Raw genomic sequence first — 10,033 nt, 5'->3', positions numbered from 1 at the left:
GTTTATAAATACTTAAATAATATTCATTACAAAAGAAGATAATTCCATTAATAGAAGCCAGCAAATTTCTACACATTATTTGGCACTAATGATCACAGCTATACACTTGTACGGAAATAATTAGTTTAGTCCATACTTGATTATTGTTGTTATTATTATTATTATTATAATTATTAATATGTATCTTGTATCCAAAAGGGGCATTTAAAATTAATAAACATTAAGAATGAACAAGTTGGGCAAAGGTTGATGTAGAGTGTTCATGTCTCAAAGCAACAACCACACGTTCTTGTTTCTTTGGCAGTACATTTCTTTGCCGGAACTTTGTGGGGTTTTGCATTACAAGAAGACAGGCCTATCCACATGCCACGACCCGTTGAGAAGTAACATTTGCCTGTTAATCAGAGACAATTCACGAACAGGAGGCCACACTCACCATTAATGCTATGCTATTTTACCTGTATCCTGATATTATTCTTTTCAATCTCACTATGTTACCAACAGTATTTTTATCGATTTTTGTCAACTTTTATTTATAATTGTATTTAATAAAAATATTTTTATGGATGTGTCTAATAAAAATATCTTTTTTATAACTGTGTTTAATAAAAATATTTTTATAAATATATTTTTTGAATATGTCTCTTTAAATATATAATTAAAATATAATAATTAATTATTATTGATAATAAATTGACAAATAATATGTTGGTACCATTTGGATTCTACCTATACAAATCATTTTAACAATGAAGGTCATTAGTTGGTAAAACGAAGTACTTAGTGTGAGAGATCTTGAGATGTTATTCTTGGGATTTGTGAAAGCTTTGGGAGAAGAGAATGATTGATCATAATTTGTAACAGAGAAATTAAATAATATAATGGTGTAATTTTTTAAGACTTGTGTTGTACACTTTTTTTTTCTTCAATTGACTTGTTTTTATATTTACACAATCAAGTTTATGCCAATAATATTTTACAGAATGGTATTTTTTTTAATTATTTCTTCTATAAAAAAAAGTGTTAAAATGGATAAGATAAAAAATTGTGAAATTGAGTTAAATCTCAAAGTGATACCTGAACTTGTAATCGAGTCTTAATCTCGTCTTTCAATTTACAATTATTCCAAATTTATTCTTGAACTTAACAAAAATAATTCATAGTTGTCCCTGAAGTATTTTCTGATGAATATTCACAAACAGAGTGATGACGTGTGTAGAGGGATACTATGGTGGACAACTAATGGCTATATTACATGGCACATGCAAGTTTTTAACTCAATTTATTTTTTATTGTTGGTTTATAATCCTAATCTCAATTTGAACTCCAGAAACTCACTTACACCATTAGAAGTCGTTTTCGTTCATTTCCTCCACCATTGTTAAGGGAGTTTTGAAAGATTGATGATGGGAGGAGGCAACAACGTGGTTGGTAGCTCCAGCAGCCGACGCTACGAGGGAAGCTGTGAGAGGAGAACGACCAGAAGTAGCCATTGATGCACCACTATTTTCGTGGTACATTTTATACTTAATTGAGTGGATTTTATCAACTTTTCTCACATTTATTAAATGAAATTGCATGTTTTCATGATTTTCTCCTAATTGTGGTTAAGTGTGAAAACATGCTTTTTAGGCCCTTAATTGCTAATTTTAATCCACCTTTGATTCCACTAGATGCCTTGATGTGTTCCTTGAGTGATTTCAGGTTTAAAAGGCTAGGAACGGATCAAAAGAATGAAGAGAAAAGCATGCAAAGTGGGAAAATAATGGAAAATCAAGGATTTGGGATGCATTCATCGACGCGCACGCGTAGCAGACGCGCACGTGTGGAATTGAAGTCGCATGGCTACACGTACACGTACATGACGTGTACGCGTGGATGGCAAAAATGCCAAACGACGCGTGCGCGTGACCCACGCGTACGCGTCGATGCTCGCACGTGACTTCATTATAGTGAAAACGCTGGGGGCGATTTCTGAGCTTCCCAGGCCCTGATCCAACTCATTTTCTGAGCCTATTACATGTGAAATTGAAGAGGAGTCAAAAGGAGGGGGAACACATAGTGGAGTTTGGATGATGATGCTTTAGTTAGTTTCTAGAGAGAAAACACTATAACAAATTCGGGCTGAGGCAACCCTTTAAAAACGTTGCTTATAATATGAGAAAGTATTGCCTTTGATAAAAGGCAACACTTTCCGACAAAAGGCAATGCTTTTTGGGGGGTTGGCTATCGGCCGTTACCTTTGGTCTAAGGCAACGCTTTTGTATATAAAGGGAACTCTTTTTTTGGCAACTTTCAAAAAACGTTGCCTTTTCTGCAAATAAAGTAACTCCACGAAAGGGTTGCCTTAGAACACCCAAACACAACGCTTTATATGAAATGCTATGGCAACACTTTTTACGAGTTGCTTTTTCATATACCTAAAGCAACACTTGTCCAGAGTTTTTTAAGTTGCTTTTTCATATACCTAAAGCAACACTTGTGCAAGTTTTTTTAAGTTGCCTTTTCATATACCTAAAGCAACACTTGTCCATGTTTTTTTAAGTTGCCTTTTCATATACCTAAAGCAACACTTGTCCAAGTTTTTTTAAGTTGCCTTTTCATATACCTAAAGCAACACTTGTCCAAGTTTTTTTAAGTTACCTTTTTTATAGACCTAATGCAACACTTATGTAGGTTTATTTACAGTTGTCTTTTTTTAATACCTAAAGCAACACCTTATTGAATTTTTCTTAGATTCTCTTTTTTAATATCTAAAATAATATTTTTTTATCTTTGTTATATTTATATGACATTTGAAGAATATATAACACCCGCATTTGAATAAGCTAATAATATATATTGCATATATATATAGAAAGGTCTTCCAAATACCAATTAACATATATAATTGCTAATAAGTTACCAAGTCAAATAAATAATAAACCTAAGTAAGCAAAATACATGTTTTTCTGCTAATGTACTTAAACAAAAAAGAAACTAAGTTGTCCACTTAAAACCAAAAAGACTTTGTGCTTCACCATTGTGCCAAGAATTGTCTTTATGTCTTCAGAAAACTTCATCCATCCAACAATAAGAAAGCTGCAGTCAAATTTAAATGAACAAAAAATTATAGTCAAAACATCAGCTATACAATAATATGTATACTCAAGTGGTACAACAATTTAGCATACATATACCTAATCATGATTTGGTATATGAGTCGATGGAGGAGAATGCCGAGGAACTAAATTTGGATCTTGTGCACTATTTGCAGACGATTGCTTAGATCGCAAGAGAGAAAGCGCTTCATCAACATTCATACCAGGAGAAGTTTGTTGCAACATAAGTTTCACAATATCTTCCAATCCTTGCAGTCGTTGCTTATGGTCGTCTAATTCAGTTTTTAAAGCTGTTACCTTCTCTTCACTTTGTTTTTTGATTTCATCTATTTCTTTATTTTTCTTAAGAGAAGTTTTTGTAACAGTTCTTCCATAACATCGAACTCTTCCTGGATTCTCTTTACCAAAAACTTTTTGAAATGCATTAGTAGGAGTTTCTCCAGCTTCTTGGAGATCATCAAGTTTATCCTATACACACAAATATATGATATGTCTATTTTTAGTGATAAAAATTCAATGAAAGAATCCAAAACCTATTGATAACTAATAGGGATAGCAATCCAAAATAGCCATGAAAGAGCCATAAAACAGCAGTCCATGATAGCCATAAAACATGGTTGTAAATTGTCATAGAACAGCAATTAAATCAGCCATAAAACAGCCATGAAATAACCATAAAATAGCAGTCCATGATAGCCATAAAACATGCATAAAATAGCCATAGAACAGCATATAAATCAGTCATGAAACAAGCATAAAATAGCAGCCATGATAGCCATAAAATAGTCATAAGTAGATACTAAAACAACAAACACGATAGCCGTAAAACAGTCATAAAACAGCAATTAAATCAGCCATAAAAAAGAAAGCAGCAAGTCAGCAACCATGACAAACACAAAACAACCATAAAGTAGATACTAAAATAACAACCACGATAGCCATGAAGCAGCCATGAAACAGCCACAAAATAGATACCATAACAACAATCACGATAGCCATAAAATAGCAAAAAAATAGCATCCATGACAGTCATAAAACAGCAACTAAGACAAGAAAATTATAGAGTAACTTACAATCAAAGTGGCAAACAGAACAATCAATTGAAAAATAATAATCGATTCTATATGAACTAGTTAACTCAGCTAATTACGAAAATTAATTTTTTTTTATGAAGACATAAATTTCTAAGCAAAAGTAAGTACTTACAGCGCTTTGATCACTGAAAAAAGAGTGACATAAGTCGTTCTATTGACTATAAAAAAGTTTATTTCAAAAGGAACACCATGAATATAGATAGAAAAAACTTGCAGGCTCGTAGAAATATTAGTTCGAAAAGGCAAGATGCAGGTTAAAAGGAACACCATGATAAATTGCAGGCTCGCAGAAAAACTACAGGTTCGCAGAAATATTAGGTAGAAAAGGAACACCATGAATAGAGATGATAAAAAGGCAATATGTTTTAACTTTCAGCATGATAAAAAAATATTATTATTCAATGTTTTCTCCTTTCTCAATTTAAGGTGGAGAAAAACAATCAAATTCATAGAGACTAAGAGCAACTCTGCTTAATAATGCATCACTAAATGCTACTATAAAGTATTGACAAGCTAAAGTGCATGAATTCAATTCTTATTGAAAACCCTAGCATGGATTAAGCAGATAACAACAACCAAAGAAATAGCTAGATGTCCAGGGCCAAGAAGAAAAATGTTTACCTGATGGGTTCACATATAGCTTTGGCAACTGGAATTCCAAGAACTGGTGCAGCTCTACAATTGGGAGTTTACTGCAAGAATTAATGTAAAATCAGCATCAACATGTGTTTAAATATAATTTGTATATTAATTTTTAAATGTTAAGAAAAAGTGGTCAATTGAAATAACATATATATACAAGTACACTAAAAATTGACTAATATAAATATTTTGCAGTGGTTGCAAAATAAATTAAAAGAATTGGTTTTGTACATGCACTAAATGATTAGTTTGTGATGATTCAAGTTTTAGTAAACATTTTTTATTTTTTTTATTTTAAGTTTACAAAACTATTGATGTGATACTAGCTACATTATTGATAATAATATAGCTAGAAACTCATACTCGGTTTATATATATTAATTAATAGTAGTCCAGAAACTAAAACACTTTAACAATTACTCAAAAGTCAGCGAATTTGGACAGATAATAAAGGATTACAATTTCTTTGAAGTTTAACAAATATATATCTGATTTAACAATAACTCATAGTGGTATATATCTGATTTATTTTTTTAACCTTAAGCAGGAAATTGTTGAGGATTACAATTTCTTCCCGGACCTGGATTTTGATCTAGTTGATGAGGAAGATTTGCTTTCACATGAGTTAATAGCAAGTGAGGATCTTCAAGGGAAGTCCGCACTACAGGTATTAATTAATTATTTATTAGTTACTAAATTTTTTCTTGCAAAAATATTTCATAGACACTGAAAATTATTACAGATTTTTCTATGACACTTTTTATTTTGATTCCCTGCTAATTGCTAAATAACACTATTTACAGGGCATGAATGTGGATTTCTTAGGATCAGAGGCACAGCTAAGAAATAGCTAGATGTCCAGGGCCAAGAAGAAAAATGTTTACCTGATGGATTCACATATAGCTTTGGCAACTAGAATTTTAAGAACTGGTGCAGCTCTTCAATTGGGAGTTTACTGCAAGAATTAATGTAAAATCAGCATCAACATGTGTTTAAATATAATTTGTATATTAATTTTTAAATGTTAAGAAAAAGTGGTCAATTGAAATAACATATATATACAAGTACACTAAAAATTGACTAATATAAATATTTTGCAGTGGTTGCAAAATAAATTAAAAGAATTGGTTTTGTACATGCACTAAATGATTAGTTTGTGATGATTCAAGTTTTAGTAAATATTTTTTATTTTCTTTATTTTAAGTTTACAAAACTTTTGATGTGATACTAGCTACATTATTGATATATACCAGAGCCTCGCAAATATACCAGAGCTACATTATTGATAATAATATAGCATTAGAAACTCATATTCGATTTATATATATTAATTAATAGTAGTCCAGAAACTAAAACACTTTAACAATTACTCAAAAGTCAGTGAATTTGGACAGATAGTAAATGATTACAATTTCTTTGAAGTTTAACATATATATATATAATTTAACAATAACTCAGTGGTATATATCTGATTTAATTTGTTAAACTTTAGCAGGAAATTGATGAGGACTACAATTTCTTCCCGGACCTGGATTTTGATCTAGTCGATGAAGAAGATTTGCTTTCACATGAGTTAATTGCAAGTGAGGATCTTCAAGAGAAGTCTGCACTACAGGTATTAATTAATTATTTATTAGTTACTAAATTTTTTCTTGCAAAAATATTCCATAGAGACTGAAAATTATTACAGATTTTTCCATGATACTTTTTATTTTGATTCCCTGCTAATTGCTAAATAACACCATTCACAGGGCATGAATGTGGATTTCTTAGGATTAGAGGCACAGCCAAGAAATAGCAAGATGTCCAGGGCTAAGAAGGAAAATGTTTACCTGATGGGTTTACATATAGCTTTGGCAACTGGAATTTCAAGAACTGGTGCAGCTCTTCAACTGGGGGTTTACTGCAAGAATCAATGTAAAATCAGCATCAACATGAAATCCATGATATCACAGCTTTATGTATTACTAAAATTCAGTACATTCAGAACATTCCCATAGCGAAAATTTAGAATAAATGCATTCAAAAATTCTATTTTCATACTAAAATTCAGAACATTCCCAATCTTCATTCAAAATCAAAGTATTCAGAAAATCCAATTCATAGTAAATCAGAAAATCCAATTCATAGTAAATCAGAAAATCAGAAGCTTCTTACCAAGCAATACGTAGAGGAGGCAGAAGGGGGTTATCGCTGCATGTAGTATTGTCTGAGCTTGCGAAGAGGAGGAGGCGAGACAGGGAAAGAGGAGGAAGAAGGAGAGGGGTTTCTCGAAGGTGACTGCGACACGGAGCTGAGACAGGAGGAGGAGAGCAACTCGCCGACGCCTGTGGAGGAGAGCAACTCGCCGACGCCTGTGGAGGAGAGCAACTCGCCGACGCCTGTGGAGGAGAGCACCGCGCCGTCGCCGACAGAGACCTGATCTCGTACGCGAACGAGACTTGCTACCGTTCGTGTCGTGCCGTCTGGGTCGAGACCTACTGCCGTTCGTGTCGCGCCGTCTGGGTCGAGACCTGCTGCCGTTCGTGTCGCACCGTGAGTTAGGGCTTTTCCCTTTTCTTCGAACGGTGGGTGGCAGTGAGGAACGAAGCAATGGAAATGTGACCTATCTAGTAGCTTTTCTTTTTTTTACTAAGTTATTTGATTGGAAAATAATTATTTGGAGGGAATATGATTAAAAGTTTCCCTCTAAAATTTTTAGCTATGAATGATTTTAGGCAACTTTTTATAAAAGTTATTTATTCAATTTTTTTTATAACCCTTATAAAATGTTGTATTTTTATTTAAAAATGTTATCTTTAATATTTTATATTGTAATATTTTTTAAGTGTTGCTTTAAATATCAAAGACAACAATTTTTGTGGGTGGCCAAAAAATTTGTTATCTTTGTCTTACTCAAAGGCAACTCTTATAACATGTTGTATTTTCCTATCTAAGACAACTTTTATTAAATGTTGCTTCGAATAAGAGTTACCTTAGGCCAAAAATGTTGTAGTGGAAGCTCTCTCTTCTCTCTAGAATTAGGTTAGAGATAGATTAGGATTTCTTAGATCTAGGTTTAATTCATGCTTTGATTTTCTTTTGCTTTCTAATTTCTTGTTCTTCTATCTTTGCTTCTCTAGTTTAGCATTTCATTCCTTGTAATTGTTTACTTTTTTTGTTGATGCACTCTTGTCTCTTCTACTTCTCTTTAATGCAATTCATGTTTGGTTTCCTTTATTGTTGATTTGCTTTATTGTTGTTAATTCCTTACTTTGAGTAGCTGTAGATCTATATTTCTTGCAATTTTATCTTGCTTTTCTTTGTGCCTTCCAAGTGTTTGATTAAATGCTTGGAAGGATGTTAGAGTAGATTTTTCTCCTCTTGGCTTCGGTTGAGTAATTAGAGACTCTTGAGTTATCAAACTCTTTTGTTGATTGATAATCGGAAATTGCTAATTGATTTGCATGACACTAACTCTAGTCTTTCCTTAGGATTTGGCTAGGACTTGTGGACTCAAATTGATTATCTCTACTTGACTTTCCTTCATAGTTAGAGGTTGACTAAGTAGAGCAATGGACAATTCTCATCACAATTGATGATGATAATGAGGATAGGACTTCTAATTCTCATTCCTTGCCAAGAGCTTTCTTAGTTATTAGTTTACTTCTTTGCTATTTACCTTTCATGTCTCTTATTCAAAACCCTAAAATATGCATCTCATAACCAATAACAAGAACATTTCCCTGTAATTTCTTTGAGAGACGACCCGAGGTTTGAATAATTCGGTTAGTTTTATTAGTTTTGAACTTGTGACAAACAATTTTTTGCATGAGAGGATTATTTGTTGGTTTAGAAACTATACTTGCAACGAGATTTCATTTGTGAAATTTGATACCATCAAAAATCCGTTCATCAGCCATGAACAACTTTCAGAAAGGTGGGGGTGTGGTAGTCAACCCGTCCTCAAATAATGGTCAGGAACATATGTGAATTTAGGGAGGTCATTTTTTGGTTGTTCAAACTATGATGTAAGTGTGTTTTGTTAATCTAGCTAGGCTAGTGTTGTTACTTATTCAATATGTAATTTATTCTCCATAGTTCTTTAATGTGGTTGCAAAGTGTTGGTAAGAGGTAGTATGCTCTCTTTATCTGGGCTAACAAAGTTTAAGATGAAGGAAAATTTAGTGGTAGAACAAATCCTGGTTTTGAAATAGATGAATGGAGGTTGAAATTTATATGGAAGAATGGGAGTTTAGAATCTGAAGTTATGACTTTAAAATTAGCATTTTATTGTATCTGCTAGCAATTGTTGGACTGTAATATTAATTGGAAAATCGTAAATGTGAGCAATTGTATATCCTACTTGTACCTATGATGACATCAATACAATTGTCTTTTGTGCTTTTTCGTCAATGTTGGTCAGAAAACATAATCTCAATCTAGAAGAAGAATCAAACTATGAAACAATAATAAAAAGAAAATCACCATTACCATCATCAAGTGTATCTCAAACTTAGTCTGTGTGATTCTATACACCATCAAAAAAATATAACATGCCATATAGAGTGTATAAAAGGCAAATCTCTAATACCAATATATAGAGGTTCTAACATAGACTTAGTAACATATACATGGAGTCATGAATACAAAAGACAAATCTCTGACATTAAAATGACACAAACAACAAACATTTCCATAAGTAATTTCACTTCTTGCTTTAGATTTCATCTCTACCTCAAGGTGTAGTTCCCAAATCGTGCACCTTCTCTAAAAATAGGAAGCACGTCATCGTCATCAATCTTACCCAGCTTATCCTTCAAATTAGGAGGTATCTTCATTTCCTTCGAATGCCTTGAATCTGCCCTATCTAAATCATCATGGTATTCATCATGAGCATCATAAACCTGAAAATTAGGATTAATCTCTCCCACAATCCCAAAGAATAGTTCATCATCATTACCTGAATCATCGTCCTCGGGCACCAATCCAGGATCCTCTTGAAGTGTTTCCTTCATCAGTTTACTTAAAATGATCTTTTTGTCCGTGTTTTCTCTAACCAGTTGTGAATTGGTCACTGATATTGGAGAAGATTTGTGGTGCACGAATTTGTGATCTCAACGGCGCCAAAAACTTGATACGCACGATTGTAATCTCAACTCCTTTTCACAACTCCGCACAACTAACCAGCAAGTGCACTGGGTCGTCCAAGTAATA

Source organism: Arachis ipaensis, chromosome B1 (assembly GCF_059453495.1).
Source record: "Arachis ipaensis isolate K30076 ecotype BB chromosome B1, ASM5945349v1, whole genome shotgun sequence".
NCBI classification, from domain to species: Eukaryota; Viridiplantae; Streptophyta; class Magnoliopsida; order Fabales; family Fabaceae; genus Arachis; species Arachis ipaensis.
The sequence above is the reverse complement of the archived record's forward strand: the minus strand, read 5'-3'. Positions refer to the sequence as shown.